This window comes from Camellia sinensis, chromosome 10 (assembly GCF_055761805.1).
Source record: "Camellia sinensis isolate YWXY chromosome 10, ASM5576180v1, whole genome shotgun sequence".
NCBI lineage: Eukaryota > Viridiplantae > Streptophyta > Magnoliopsida > Ericales > Theaceae > Camellia > Camellia sinensis.
The window spans coordinates 136,738,158-136,755,294 of NC_138970.1; positions in this window are offsets into that span (position 1 = coordinate 136,738,158).

Genomic DNA, 17,137 nt, shown 5'->3' on the forward strand with positions numbered 1-17,137 from the left:
ACAGCAATCGGCCGGCCAAAAATGCCATCTTGGCCAAAATGAGTGCCGACCGACACAAAAAAGTGCTGACCGGCAACAAATAGTGCCGGCCGGCAAACTATATTGCCGGTGGCAGCAAACACCAGCCGGTGGCCTCTAGCCACTGCCGGTGATGGGTAGGGATGGTCTACAAGCCCCACCCTGGCTCTCAAGGGCAAGATGCAAGTATTTGGTGCAAAACCAGACACTAAACGGTCGAGTTCGGAGATCCTGAGGCAAGGCACGCGAGCCGAGGCCTCCGGGAACTCCAAACGAACACAAACATGGAAGATCACCGTGTGTTCAAACGGTGACGTCCAAGTCTTGAGGACGGTCAAAAATGGGGTGTCTACAGTTGCCCCTCTTTGACAGAACTCGAAAGTCATAACAATGACGGGAGTGAATGTCAAAGCCCAGAGACGACCCATTTTTGACAAGGCCGAAGACTTAGACAAACATGCAAGACAATCAAGATATGCCCCCGAAGGCAGGGGCAAAATGCAAGACAATGCACAGAGCCGAGCATAACCTATGATCATGCAAAGAAAGCTGTAACAAAGCAAACATGCGACAGTTTTAAGCTAGCATACCAAACTACACTACAATGCAGAAAGGATGTAAGAGAATTATGGAATTCTCAATACGTCTCACTCGGGAGATACAATACCTGTGCGGCTCGTCTGGTTGCACCAGCTTCAAATGAACCGTACATACAATATCGTGCCTAAAAAGAAAACAAACTTAACAGGTACAAAATTGTTAGCAACATGCATGACAATGCAAATGTGGATGCAAAACGAAATGCAATATATACAAAACAATGTATAAACAATGGAAATGAGGATGCAAAGTAATTGAAACAATGCAAGCTACATGCAAAGCATTTGAATCATGATCCAATCATGAGCGCTTCGAAATCACACCTATGTCAAATAGATTGATGGAGGTAACAAGTCTGTCTACCATAGAACGGTCAACTGAACTATGAGCATTGTAGACAGACGCAAGAACAAGTATTGGGTGGAATTGACATAAGTGGGGAAACGACCTGCTGGAGAAAGGACTACGTTTCTAATGCCGGATGCAAAAATTACACTACAATGTAATACATGAATATGGCACGCAGGCCAAACCAAATCTTGCCTAGGAAAGGCATGTACACATACAAGCCATGTGTAACACAGAAAAGGTGCCGCAACCCTCAACCAACATATCAGCGTGGAATCGGCGCGATACACATGCAGAACTGTGTTTTAACATGAAAAGTAAGGGCACATACGAAACCAAGCTCAACCTGGAAAGGCGCAAGCCATAGGCGGAAGGTGATGCAATGAATGCATGCAATCTACAATGCAATATGTACAAATATGCAATGAAATGGATATGGATACAATGGATATGGCACGCAAGCCAAACCAAATTTTGCCTAGGAAAGGCATGTACACGTACGAGCCATGTGTAACACAGAAAAGGTGCCGCAACCCTCAACCAACATATCAGCGTGGAATCGGCGCGATACACATGCAGAACTGTGTTTTAACATGAAAAGTAAGGGCACATACCGGACCAAGCTCAACTTGGAAAGGTGCAAGCCATAGGCAGAAGGTGATGCAATGAATGCATGCAATCTATAATGCAAATGCATGACAATGCACTATGATGCAATGTCTATGTTTGCAGTTTTCCCTATGTTACCAATAGGGCGATATACTAGGTTGGTTCAGTATCCAGGACTGAGGCGCAGGCAAGCTGCCTCAATCTATGGGGTTTCCATACAGATTTCAAGCCGAGGATACACCCCTGGGTATTTAAACCAGACTTTAGTCTCGGAACTCCCGAACCTTTGCGTTCTAGGCATAAGCCATTCGAACTCTAGTTTCCACCATCCCAGTTGGTCTTCTAGGAACTCATCGCAAACATAGGCAGGTGGCTTTACCAGACCACCGAAAGTCGTTCGGGCACGACAAACACCGAAGGAATTGCACCTTCAGAGGATTTAAGGTCTCCTAGACCGGGATGCAAAATGTATGCATGACTATGCATGTTTTTTTTTGTTTTTGTTTTTTGAAATGCAAATGATACAAGTGATGCATGTTGCATGGAATGCGCGACAACACGCGGCTTGAGACATGTACAAAGCAATAGTGTGCACACCAATGCATTAAAGGTCTTGCACCTTCCAAGGATTTAAGGTCTCCTAGACCGTACGTGTTTAAGGTCTCGCCAGACCAGGCGTGTTTAAGGTCTCGCCAGACCGTAAAGTACCTGTCCGGTTCGTCTGGTCGCTCCAGCCTCAAATGAACCGTACATACAATATCGTTCCTGAAAAGAAAACAAACTTAACAGGTACAATATTGTTAGCAATATGTATGACAATGCAAGAATGAGGCACGCATGCCGTATGAAATGTAAGTTGATGCAAATGGACTTATATGCCAAATAAAAAAACGTGCACATCAATGCACCGGAGGTTTCGTACCTCCCTAGGATTTAAGGTCTCCTAGACCGTACGTGTTTAAGGTCTCGCCAGACCATGCGTGTTTAAGGTCTCGCCAGACCGTGCGTGTTTAAGGTCTCGCCAGACCGTGCGTGTTTAAGGTCTCGCCAGACCGGGCGTGTTTAAGGTCTCGCCAGACCGGGCGTGTTTAAGGTCTCGCCAGACCGCGCGTGTTTAAGGTCTCGCCAGACCGTGCGTGTTTAAGGTCTCGCCAGACCGCTTATCACGGTGGGATGACGCGCAAAATAGCGCAATGCGTTAGGCAACGCGAGTGCACAGGACAGTGCGATGGAATGCATGCAAAATGCAATGAGATGCGCAAAACAGCGCGAAATTGATACATGCAAGATGCAAGCGAGGTGCACAAAACAGTGCGATGCGCAAAACAGCGCGATTGAAATGCACAAAACAGTGCGATGCGCAGAACAGCGCGAGGTTTGAAATGCACAAAACAGTGCAACGACAAGTGTGACACGCATGCCACACGGAGTGTAAATGGGCTTAAATGCGCAACAACGCACGTATTCCGGAATGCATGACAATGCATGGAATGGAAATGCAATGATGATGCACGAGAAATGTGCACGACAATGCAAAGGGGTGCGTGTTGCAACGCTTGTAACACGTGCATAACAATGCAAATGAGTGGCGCACGACAGCGCGATGCAATGCACCGAAGTAGTGTGATGAACTCGTGCAACACACATGGGGCAACTTTTGAATTTAAAAGGATACAAAAAGGATACACCTTGCACGAATTCGAGTGCCACGCACTGGAGACATGGCTCGCGGTCAGAACGGAGGCCGGTTGAGCGTCGGAGATGCACTTTCTTGCACTTTCTTGAGCTATGAAGACCCAAAACAACTCAAATGGCCTAACCAAGGCTGTGGGAACCCCACCGGCCGAAAGGGGAGGCCACCGGCTGGACACCGGCATAAAAATAATTCCATCGCCACAAAAAAGTGCCGGCCGGCACAAAACATTGCCGACCGGCAAACAGTTGCTGATGCGGGGCAGTTTTGACTTTTCACCTTGGGTGTTTTAAAATAGGGTTTCAAAACCCTATTCCTTACTTTTCCACCGCCGAAAACCTTCACACTCTCTCTCTAGAGCGTTTTTCCTTCCCCGTTTCTCCGTTTCTTCGTGTTCTACGCCCGTTTCGTCGTCGGATTCGCGTTTCTCTTCGCGTTTCGGACGTTTTCAACCGATTGCATTCTTGTTTCGGTGCCTCGTTTGGCGTTCTCGCCTTTTCGGGGTTTGTTCCCCTTGTTTTCCTCTATATTCCTGTGCCTTTTCACATTCCGGCCTTCCCGGCCATTTCCGACCCTCTCGGGAGTTGACTTTTCGGTTGACTCTTCGTATTCCGACCCGGTTTTCCTTTTCCCGGCCATTTTCACATCATTCTCTACATGGCGGATGACATTCCACGTGGCAGGACTCCCCCGGACCACGAGATGGATCCCGGGGTCGAGCTCTTACCATTGAGCGAGCGCCCGTTCGACCCGGCGACCTACCAGCCGGCGATCCATGTTCTGCCCCCGACGGCCTGCGTCAGTTCCGGAGCTTCGAGAGGCATGTGGCGCCTGAGCTACTGTTGCGTGAGCCTACCTCCCACCTTTCATTCGGCACTTCCGAGGTAACTCTCTTTCTTCTGCTTTACTTTCCGCAATGTAGGATACAAAACTGTCATAGTTAGTTGTATTCTTTAACTGCTGAAAACTGATATGCCGTAGACCGTAGTTGACTGTAAACATGCATACAACTGATATTTGTTTGAGACTGACACATGCACACACACTGCACTGGCCCTGAATCACCCAAACACACTGTACTCACTGTATTCTACTGCACACACACTGGTACCCAGTATTTGTCTGAATCTGTTAGATTTGCACACATGCTACATCTGTTCTGAAACACCCAAACACGCTGACACAGCACACGTATTTCACTGTAAGCACACCGGCACCCGGTATTTGCCTGAATTTGACAAATTTGCATACATGCCATATCTGTCCTTTCAAAACTGCATTTTGAATGTTGTCTTGCAATTGTCATTTTCTGTTTGCCGGAGGGTTCCCATACCATTCGCGGGTATGGGAATACTGGTGCACGGGAGTGGTATGATGAGCTCCCTGATGCGGTCCAACGCATCGTGGATCGGGCGGGCTTCGGCACCATCTGCCGAGGGCTCTCTAGGTTGTCCACATGCAGACCTCTCCTTGCTGCTTTGGCGGAGAGGTGGTGGGACACCACCGATTCTTTCCAATTTTCTGCTGCAAGGGACATGACGATGACCCCTTATGACTTCTCGATGCTCACAGGCATCGGGGTAGGGGGGGATCCGATCCCTTTCGACACCGACATGGATGAGTGGACCGCCGCTCAGGTTTATCTGTTGGGGGAGGCGCCACCACTAGCTCGTCCAGGTTTCGTTCGATATTCCTGGTTCGAGGTACAGTTTCGGGTCCAGCCCGCATTGGAGGAGGAGGCGCAGATGACCCCGGAGGACGAGGAGAGGTATGCTCGCGGCTTCCTCATGTTCCTGTTCGGGACTACCATCTTCGCTGACCGGGCGAACACCGTGCCTCTCTGTCTTCTCAGCGCACTGGTGGACGTCCGGGACATTCTGCACTACGATTGGGGCGGCGCTGCTCTGGCCACCCTTTACGGATATATGAGCTCGGCTTCACGCGGCAGCAGCCAGCCACTCGGAGGCTACTGGCGGGCTTGGGAGGTATACTTTTTCTCCGCTTTTTTCATTTCTGTCTCGTACTTTCTGTACTCTGTACACTGCACACACTGTAGTCTGCTCTACACTTGCTGTATACTGTACACACGGCACACACATACATTCTGCTTTACACTGACTGTACACTGCTCACACTGTACACTGTACTCAATACAAAACACGGCTCTGCCATTCCTGCTTCATTCTGCATATTCCGCTTTTTCTGATAGTCACACTGACATCTGTTTTGCAGTTGTGGGTTTACGCCTACTTTCCTAGGCTTGCCCCCGTGCCAGTTGCGGAGCCTCCTCCGGCTGTCCCGTTCTCGAGTCGCTTCGACGGGAGATGCACCCGGCGACCACGGGAGACATTCGGCTTCTTCCGTCGATATTTTGACAGCATCACCCCGGCCGAGGTATGTTTTATTTTCACTTTATTTAGCTTCGCTTTCCCACTGCATATTTCAATAACAGTAGATAACAAACTGTCTGTCACTTTCAGATCACTTGGCGGCCATGGGCTTCCTTGTCGTCGGCGATGCGGGGTCGGTTCCCTGGTGCGGAGGAGACCTCGCGTTTCCGGATCTTGCTTGAGGGCCCGGTCTGTCGGGCTTGGTACCTGGGGGAGCATTTTCTACGCCAGACCCGCGGGTTACCTGAGCAGATAGTCCCGGCTTACCCTCCTGCAGAGATGAGGGAGACCGAGGGGCTCACCACTGAGCAGCTGGATGATTACTCCATTGGCTGGGAGAAGGCCGGCTTCCGAGGCACCGGCGACTATCAGGAGTACGTGCGGACGTACCTGATGCGCCCCCTGAGCGGTCGTCGAGCAGAGGGGGCCAGGCCTGTAGCATCGGCGGCTGGGGCCGGAGCGGGAGCAGGGGCTGGATCTTCGAGGAGGGCCCGGGTCCGTGGTAGGGGTAGAGTGCAGGGAGGACGAGGAGCTGGCTGGCCTGCCCTGCCTGCTGTACTGACTTTCCAGGGGCAGGGTGGGTCGACCTATCAGATCCCCTTCGCCCCTCCACCGGCTGGTCACGAGTTCATTGACATCTCCGACTTACCTCCGGTATGTTCTACTGCATTTTGTACAGTTATTCAATTCAGTTTACTTGATATTCCACAGAATATTGATGCGTCTGATACTTTTGCAGGCTTCTTCGGGGTACACCCGTCAGTCGTTGGGGATGAATGCCTCGATGATGGGGATGCTCCAGCGGACATTTGACCTCCTAGCCGTCTACAGCATACCGGTATGTTCTTCTGACATTGGCCTTAAACCATTCACCCACTGCTTTACATAATCTGATGCATGGCACAACACCTGATACACTGATCTCACAGCATCTGATACACTGCATACACTGCATTCTGCACTGTACTCTGTACTGATAAACTGCTCACGGCATTCTCATACTGTACTCATATACTGCATTCTGCACTGTTAAACTGCTCACGGCATTCATACACTGTATTCACACACTGCATTCTGCACTGATAAACTGTCTACAGTATACTGATGCATTTCACTTTTGTGTACTTTTTCAGCCTCCTTTCCAGATTCCCATGGCAGGAGGTGCTCCAGCTGGGCCTTCTATCCCTGCCCGGGGGAGAGATGAGGAGGGCCGGATATTTCCCCGTACCAGGGGAGGGCGTACTCACGTCGGGAGTAGCTCGCGAGCTCCAGTCCCGGATGATGACGACGACGAGGAGTCAGAGGCGGAGGCAGAGGCGGAGTCCGAGTCATCGGAGGAGGAGACCGGAGATGGTTCTAGCTCGGGCTCTGACGACGACGCTGATGATGCTCCTGGACCCTCGTCCAGGAAGAGGACCAGGACGGACTGACGGCCCCCCGGAGTGCTCGACATGGATGCAAATTTTTGCTATCTTCTTCTTTTTTTGTACTTTTCTTTTTGTTGGTAGATAGATTACCTTGTACTGCCGCAGGCAGATTTTGTTTCCAAAACTTGTACATTTGAAAAGATAATGAAATGAAACGGACTTTTTATCTGAAAAAGTGTTTACATTGACACATTTCATGCATTGCATCGCATCTCATCATGTTACACCTCAATGTAAATGAAAGTGATTGGTTGTCTGAAAATTGAACACTCGCACTGTAATAATCAGATAACTAAACAGCCGATGGCGAAATAACCCAAGCAACCCACTGCCTGATTCTGGACACACAGCCCTTACTCTGTCGGGGATTAATCTGCATACAGCCCTTAGCACAGCATTCAATTCATTCTGCACACGGCAAATTCTCAAACAAACAGCCCAATCTGACAGGACGGACCTCAAAGATGGAACCGGTTGGAGTCGAAACGCGTTCAAATGTAGAGAATGGCACAGCATTCTGATCATAAGCGATTTTTGAAATCGAATGAGGGTTTTTCAAACCGGGATATCGAGCCTACAACTGAACACAGCGGGAGGACTCAAACAAAGAGGTACACGACCTAAACACAACGAGACACGCTCGGGAAAGACTAAAAACAAAAGATGAGACCGCCAAATCAAAAGGACACGACACACAGACGCTTTAGCGAAGATGGGGGACCTCGGACCACGAGGAGCCAGTTCAAACTGGGTATTGTTTCCCACCCTGTCTGATTTGTGATTCTCACATCACTCGACTCTCAAGCTCGGATTTTCTCTCAAAAACCTTTTCTTCACTTTTCTCTCAGCTTACACCTCTCTATTCTTCATTCTCTCATTTTTCATCCCTCCCCGGGGTGATTGATGGATAAATAGAAAGGTGTGGGTTCGTGCTCAACACCGTTAGCTCACGGCCACTTCTTCTGGCGGGCAGAGGGCTCTTCTGGAAAGTATGTCGGTGACGGGGGAGAGACAGAACGCCTGGCTCAACTGTGCCCCTAGTTCATCATTTTAACCATTCTTTTTGTTTTGGTTTTCTACTAAAACGGTTTTGATCAAAATGAGAGTCGGATTAACGTACTTGTTCGATTTTTGATTTGAAAACCATGCAAGTCAGGCTGTAAGCACTGAAAATTTTCCTTTTTGGGTCCAAGACAATGGTCCGATTTTGGAAAATGGAATAGTTTTTCGAGAAAATAGTCAACCTCAGTAAAAATTTTCAAAAACTATTTTTCAAGCAGCTGATGCTCGACAAGCATGGAGCTTACTCTTCGAGATGCGCAACCTTGGATCGGAGGCAATGGAAAATTGCCCCTGGTTTGAAGGGGGGTGGGAGGCAACGGAAAGTTGCGCCTAGTTTGAATGGCGTCTCATGACGGCTTTGTGGCAACGGAAAGTTGCCCCTTGTTTGGGTGGTGCCGCAGCAATCCGCAGACAGTCTTCATTGGCGATGGTCGAACTCTCAGACACAGAGATGACGAAGACGGTCACAACACATATATGGACACAATCACCTTGAAGGGTGTTGGCCACTGAACTTTGGGATGAAATCGAAACCATTGCATGGACTGAGACGCTATGAAAGCGTTGGGGGCTGGACTTCATGATGAAGTTGCCTACGTATCCCAAACATGGGAATCAAGCCTTACGTAGTTCCGGTTAAGGTCCACTCGGGTATTTTAACCTTCACTTTTTTTGGCTCTCATTTTTGCCAAGGCGCCCAATGTGGGTTTTCGTCCTTGCGAGCTTCTTTTCATTTTCTATTTCTTTTCCATTCTTTTTTTTTTCTTTTTCTTTTTTTTCTTTTTTTGTATTTTTTCTTTCTTTTTGTATTTTTCTCTTGCTCTAACTTTTGCCTGGACCGCCCTTCCAGGTTTTCGGCCCAGCGAGCCTCTCAAAGGGTAAAAGTGTAGCAAGTCCATGCCAAATGGTTTTTGAAATTGAAGCCTCTCTGTGTCTAGGAGAACGGCTGTTGCACTGATTTGCGGAGAATCCATCTTTGGCTTTTCGAGCATATCTGACATTTTTGCCCCTAGTTTGAGGGGGGGCTTCTGATCTAGCTTTACAAGCTTCCTTTGATCTGATCTTCCTGATCTGACTTCGGTGCCTCTTGTTCGGGAGCTGCTTCAAAATGGCCACACAGGCCTCACGTTGTGGTTGACCGTTGAACGTTCTGAACTCAGGTTCAAGGTTCGAAAACAAATGGATTGAATCTTGAGGCTGAGAGTGATCCTAGGCTGCGCAATCTCAAGAGCGATTCCACACAGGTCTTCGCAGGGCCGCGTAAAACATTTGTTTTTGAAAGTTTTTAAGAAAGCGACGAATCGCTCGCGCCGAAGATAGTGTGGAACCAATCTGGATCAGGCCAGGATCCTTCTCAGTACTTACGCCGACAAGCATGATTTCACTCATTAAAAGGCTTAGCACGCCTTTCTTTCTCTCAAAATGATCAAAATTTTACAAAACCCGAGGAATTCGTTCCTCTTCGTTTTCATCACCGCAGTGTTCAAAAAGTTTGTTTTTTGGAAAACTTAGGTTAATGCAATGAGTTTGGCACACAGGGGAGCAGGCAAGATGTACTGTCAGCCCGATCAAATTCTCTGGCACTTATGCTGAAAGCAATCATAAAGTGTGAGATAGCAGCAGCTGTTTCAATCGGCTTTGTTGGTGCAACTCGCCCCTCGGCAGAAACAGACTCAAAACAAAAATAGATAATTACAAAACAAAACGGTGTTCGGGACAACAACCCCAGAATCACCTGGTATTATATACAACGGGGACTGATTCGATACAACAAGACAGACCCTTAAGCAAAAAAGACTGACTCAAGACAAAGAGACAGACTCAAAACAAAAGACTGACTCGACATCCTAGCCAGGATTTACAAAACTCGGTTTCACCGATGCTCAAAAATGCGGGCCAGACGTTTCATCCAAAATATACCAAATGTTGCCCGCAGGCGGTTCACTTTACATACTCGCAGTATCTGAGCCCTCGAAATCCAACAACTGAGTGGTGACGGGCTTGCCTGAGGTGGGTGGTAGGATAACCTTGTTATCAATCAAATCCTGCACTTCATGACGAAGGCGGGAACATCCATCGGTACTGTGACCGGACTGTTGGTGGTACGCGCAGTACAAGGTAGCATCATGGGTGGCGGGGAGATTCTTCGGGAGTGGCCGGGGCTCCAAAGGCTTAAGATGCCCATTCTTCGCCAATATTAATAATGCCCTCGACAAAGGCATGTGGAGGTCGTGAAAGACCCTGCGCCCTCGGGGCAGGTACTTTGCAGTTTGAGGATTCTTGCCAGATGCGCTAGCGAAAGGATCAGCTGGCGCTGCCTTGGCTTTTTGAACCTTCCCCGGTGCAGGGTTGGGAACTACTGGAATTGTCTGGGCATGACGGGGCCCATCCCGGTTTTCTGCCTAGCTTGAACTGCCTTTGATTGGAGCGGGGAAAGCATCATCCACAGCTTTGATCACGATCGTAGATGTTTGTTGCTTGTTCATTCCTCTGACTTTCAGAGCCTCGACTGCCCACAGCAGTTGTTCAATAGGGTCGGCGTCTACCTTTGCCTTGTCCTTTCCTTTGGCCTCAGCCTGATCAAGGGTCTGGGTTGGTGCTGGCATGTCGTGGCTGTAGCTGGAAGCCACCTCTGGTTGGCTGAGCTCTATTACAATCTGCCCCAGTAGCGGGGGCTCCTGTGGTACGAAATTCCCGGCATACGGTGCCGCTGGCGGTGGAGCCGACATTCCATAGGCAAGGTCCGCCACAGACCTTTGGAGATCGCCTATCATCCCCATCAATTCGAAGGTGGTGGGCTCACAAGCCTGATATAACTGGGGAGCCCAGACTGGGTGCACAACGGGCGACCTGGGCGGGTATGACATACTGATGCTGGCCTCACTCTGTGGAGCGGTCCCCTGCTCCAATGCAGTCGTCATAACCACAACTTCTTCTGAATTTTGTGCCGCCATAAATCCTGCCTCAGCAAGGGGGAGACACTGGCTATTCTGTATCAACTCTGCAACTCTCTGAACTGAAAGAAAAACAGACAGCATTTCAGCCCAAACTGATCAAACACGGGTGTAGCCAAACAACTGTACCCTACTGCCGATCACTGTTCCCAGAAGTCACTGTTCCCGAAAACTGAACCGATACCCGCGGATAACTGATTCTCACAACTGATACTGGTACTGGTGTCTTCAGGTTTGATACTCAAACTTGCAAACTGATACGTACTTCCCTGTAGAAATACATTCTAGAAGCACATAGCAAGTAAAGAGAACAAAACACCCCTATGTTGGGGTAAGGTTTCCTTGTCCTATTTTGTCAGGAGCTAGGGTTTCACTATGCACACAGCGGTTTCAAACAACTTAGCATCGGGTAAGCAACCTGTCCTAGTTTGGAATGGTCACAATGGATCCGAATATGCACTAGGTCGAATGGTCAAAAGGGTGCCCCAGTAAACCGGGGTTTGTGTTCCCATGCTGTCAGAGCCCATAGCCGGTCAGCCTTATGGACATGCCTTGACAAGACAAGCCTCCGGCGAACCGTTCAGGAATGGCAGATGGCAAACACTGTGTTCCTAGGCACACCAATGCACATGCAATGCAAAGAAACACATAAATGAGATCAAAACAGGATATCACGAGTTCGAGTCAAGCTCTCTAAAAATCCCCAGCGGAGTCGCCAGAAACTGTAACAAGCCCGCGGGGGGGGGGGACCTCGCTACAGTTCGGACTCTCGATTTGTGTCACGGTTCTTAATCTGAACCAAAGAGTCCAAATCTGGCAAATCGTTTTGAGAAACAGATTTTTGAAAAAGTAGTGCCAAACATGGACTGCTTTTCCAGATACAGAGTCGCCACCTAAATATTTGAAAAATGAGGGAATTTAGGAAACCCTGACTCGGTGCCGAAGGCCACATGTCCGTCATCACCGGAGTTGTCTCGGCTGGGGAGCTTGGGTACGATCGGGAAGGTCAGCTATGAGCACCCCCTTTCGCCCGGTTCGAAGACCGGCCTCTACTAACCGTGATATCCAATTTTGAAAACGTTACGTGTCCTTATCCCGTTGTTAGCCTAGAATTACTATGTTATGCGCACAGCAAACAAGTATAGACTAGATTGTCTAATTTGGAAATAAACATTGCATATCCGTTTGGTTTTGAAAACGTTTTGGAATTTGCTACACGCAAGTAGGCTAAAATGCGGATTTCAACGAGTCTTTCCAACTCAAACAATCCAACCTTCACCTACAGGCATTCAAAACATCTTAACACATAAGCATCTAGCCACATGTTAAGCATGCTGTCATGGCAACATTCACACTCATGCGATATGCTAAAGCGGAAATACTTGCATCGTACTCCGTGCCAAAACAAAGAACTTGTTAGCAAACATGCATGATCCAAGTCCATGTTAAGTGCCTAATGCATCGCATACAAAGTGTTGCTAGAATAGGCTCGGCTATCCTAAACATGTCATGTGAAAATGCACAATTATCACGTATTCAGTTTGGGAATTGAAGTATTGATGCAGTTAGCGTGATGTACCGAGCCTAATGCATGCAATACAAATGCATGGATGCACACATGCACAGCATAAGGTATGCTAAATTAAACGTGCCCTAATACTAACCATTAAAGCGGGTAAGTAAAAGGGAAGAAAGAAGTGAGGTTGGAAGACATACACACCACCCACGCACACTTATTACAGACTTGCCCTCACTCGGAGGGACCGAATAAATATTACAAATTAATTAACTACGCAAGCTAATTAATATTACAAATTAACTAATTTAATTAACAAATTAAGTAAATTAATTAAAACAGGAAAACGCCTCGGGAAGCGCGCCACCATGCATGGGCCGCCTCTGTTTTCCTTCCTTTCCTCCTCTGGAGGTTGTCAAAGCCTCAGGACTGATCCCTTGGACAGAGAGGATCACCACCGGCTGATTGAGATTACCACCGGCAGTGTGGTATGGCCATCGGCACAAAATTGAATCTGTCGGCAGAGAAATTGTTGCCGGTCGGCACATTACACTGCCGGTCGGCAGAGTATTCCTGCAGAACCTGCAACTCACAGCAACAGAGGGCAAGGCAAAGCATGGCAGCACAATTCAAAGCATGTATGCACCAACCATGTCTCTTATCATTGTAATGACTCAAAGGGACATGTGTCTCGGTTCTCGGACCACCAATCACGCATTTCCATGCATGATGGCCCAAAGAACCAAGCATGCAACTTTGATTTCAAATGTATGCAAACCAATCAAACAAAACTCCCAATCCCTATCACCCAAGTCAAGGGACAAGGAATGCATGCAAGATGCAATGCAACCTAGGCATACAAGCTAAGGATGCAACATGGCATGGCAAGGCACTTATGCAAGCATACAAGCATACATATGGCAATGCAAATAGATAGAAAGGTGGTCTTATACATGAATTAGGCAGCTCTAAAACAGGCCTAAAACAGTAGCCAAAGTGCTATAAAATGAGGGCTAAATGGCATGCACACACACATGCACATAAGGACCAACACTTAAGCACAAATCAAACAACATTCAAGCACACTTGAAAGGGGGAATCATGGACAATTAGCATGCAACGTAAGCATTGAAAATGCATGTTAGGATGGTGCCAAACCAAGCAACAAATCAAGCTAAACATGCAACAAATAGTCTAAGTGTTCAAAGCAAATCCAAGGAGCATTGAAATACACTTGCAAGACTAAACATGGTATGAGCTTATTGACCTAAAACAGAGTTTTAGCACATAACATAAGGCTCGAGAGACCACTTAGATGGCATCTAAATGATTTAAAACAAAGGCATGCACAAATGGTCAAAACAAGGAGCATGCAACACATGCTTCCAAGGCATTAAAGAGGCATGCAAGGCAATCAAACAAGCATGGAAATGGGACTGAAATGGCATATAGAATGATCCCAAATCACCAAAACAATGCAAAGATGCCATGCTACACATGCACATACTCAAGGCCAACAAGCCCAAATACAAAGGAGCTATATCAAGCATGCCAAAATCAACCCAAAAGCTTATAGACAGACCTAGAACATGGCAAAATAAGCACATAATCTTCACAAGACTAAGCCTAAAACATGCTCCAACAAAGGCTAACAACCTAAGGCACATTAAGGCACAAACAAGGCATTACATGGCAACTATGCTAAGCATGCATGGAGTTCCAAAACCAACTTAAAATCATGTTATATCATGGATATATAAGCATGAAAAACAAACCAAACATGCTCAACACACACTCAAGCATAGGCTTCCTTAAGAGGCCAAAATATGCCCTTTTCAAGGACAATAAGGAGAGGGGGTGGCCCTCTCCTTCTTGGGACTTCAAAGCATCATCTTCACCACTGAAATCCCTCAAGATTTCAGTGGTGAAGAGACCTCAACACCAAAATCCCGGAGCTAACACAAAATGGCCCAAAATGAGGCCTTTTGAGGCCTAAGGGTGGTCAACAACCCTCAAACAACAAAACACTCTTAATAAACAATAAAGAGGGCCTAAAAACAGAACTTTTTTATGTTATACAATAATCACAAAAACAGCTCTAAGATAGGTATAAAATCAATGCAAAAATGGGAGAAAAAAGGACTAGAATCTCACCCTTGAAGCCTTCTTCACAAATGATGCTCCGATGGCCTCCTTTGGCTCCAAACCAGTCAAGAAACTCAAGAACAAGCCCTTAGAACCCTAGTTTCAAGAGGAAGGTGAAACACTAGGTGTTTGTGTGCAATAGTAAGACACAAAGCACCTAGTGAACAAATGAGAGGGAGAGAGAGATAGAAAATATATGTAACTCAAACCCTAAAACCAGAGCATCTCTCTGTCCTTTTTTCTCTCTAAAAATGTCTAAAGTCCCTCCTCTTCTTGCCTTAGAGAGAGCTTCTCTCTATATCTCTTGTAAAGCTTACAAGACAAGCTTTTCAAGAGGGAGATCCCTCCATACACGTGTATGGAGGGGAGCAAAAGCAAGACAGCTGTCTAAAAATATCTGCAAAAGCAGATGAACAGCAATCGGCCGGCCAAAAATGCCATCTTGGCCAAAATGAGTGCCGACCGGCACAAAAAAGTGCTGACCGGCAACAAATATTGCCGGCCGGCAAACTATATTGCCGGTGGCAGCAAACACCAGCCGGTGGCCTCTAGCCACTGCCAGTGATGGGTAGGGACGGTCTACAAGCCCCACCCTGCCTCTCAAGGGAAAGATGCAAGTGTTTGGTGCAAAACCAGACACTAAACGGTCGAGTTCGGAGATCCTGAGGCAAGGCACGCGAGCCGAGGCCTCCGGGAACTCCAAACGAACACAAACATGGAAGATCACCGTGTGTTCAAACGGTGACGTCCAAGTCTTGAGGACGGTCAAAAATGGGGTGTCTACACTACTCTAAAAACGAAGGTGTTTGATTTGGGTCGTAATGACATGAAGCTAGCTTTGGATCTAACTCTGATTGAAGAAAGACGAGACCGAGCCCACGCGTCTGTGGCACGGTATCAATAGTAGCTTGCTAAATCATATAATCAACGTGTGCAGTTGCGACGTTATATACCTGGGGAACTGGTTCTGAAGAAAGTACTTCCTGCCATTAAGAACCCCACTGACGGGAAGCTAGGTCCCAATTGGGACGGCCCCTATCAGATTGAGTCAATCGCCAGCACAAGGGCTTATCGGCTTAAAGACATGTCTGGGAGGAGTCTGCCACGCCCTTGGAATTCTACACATTTGCATAAATTCTATCATTAACCCGACCTGTGGGGCATGATACTTGTTTGGAACATTCACCATGTACAAATTTCACTTTTGCAATGCAAAGTCTCCCATTTTTCTAATTATGAAATTCGGTTCGATTAAATCAAAAGTCTTCCGATTAAGGCTCCGAATTTGGAGCCCCATGAGTGCACGTCACTTTTGGGCTGAATAAGCCTCCGGATTCGAAGTGCCCTTCATGGATATCACGATTGACGAAGTTATAAGCCTTCGAATTCGGAGCCCCATGAGTGCACGTCACTTTTGGGCCGAATAAGCCACTGGATTCAGAGCGCCCTTCGTGGATATCATGATTGGCCAAGTTACAAGCCTCTGAATTTGAAGCCCCATGAGTGCAGGCCACTTTTGGGCCGAATAAGCTGTCGGATTTGGAGCGCCCATCGTGGATATCACGATGGGCCAAGTTATAAGCCTTTGAATTCGAAGCCCAATGAGTGCACGTCACTTTTGGGCCGAATAAGTCTCTGGATTTGGAATGCCCTTCGTGGATATCAAGATTGCCCAAGTTATAAGCCTCCGAATTCGGAGCCCCATGAGTGCACGTCAATTTTGGGCCGAATATGCCTCCGGATTCGGAGCGCCCTTCATGGATGTCACGATTGGCCAAGTTATAAGCCTCCGAATTCTTAGCCCCATGAGTGCACGTCACTTTTGGGCTAAATAAGTCTCTAGATTCGGAGCGCCCTTCGTGGATATCACGATTGACCAAGTTATAAGCCTTCAAATTCGGAGCCCCATGAGTGCATGTCACTTTTGGGCCGAATAAGTCTCCAAATTCTGAGCGCCCTTCGTAAATATCACGATTGGCCAAGTTATAAGCCGCCGAATTTGGAGCCCCATGAATGCACAGATTCGGAGCGCACTTCGTGGATATGACGATTGGCCAAGTTATAAGCCTCCGAATTCGAAGCCCCATGAGTGCATGTCACTTTCGGGCCGAATAAGCCTCCAAATTTGGAGCACCCATAGTAGATATCACGATTGGCCAAGTTACAAGCCTACGAATTCGGAGCCCCATGAGTGCACGTCACTTTTGGACAGAATAAGCCTTCGGATTCGGAGCGCCCTTCATGGATATCACGATTGGCAAAGATATAAGCCTCCAAATTTGGAGCCCCATGAGTGCATGTCACTTTTGGGCTGAATAAGTCTCCAGATTCAGAGCGCCCTTCGTGGATATCACGATTGCCCAAGTTATAAGCCT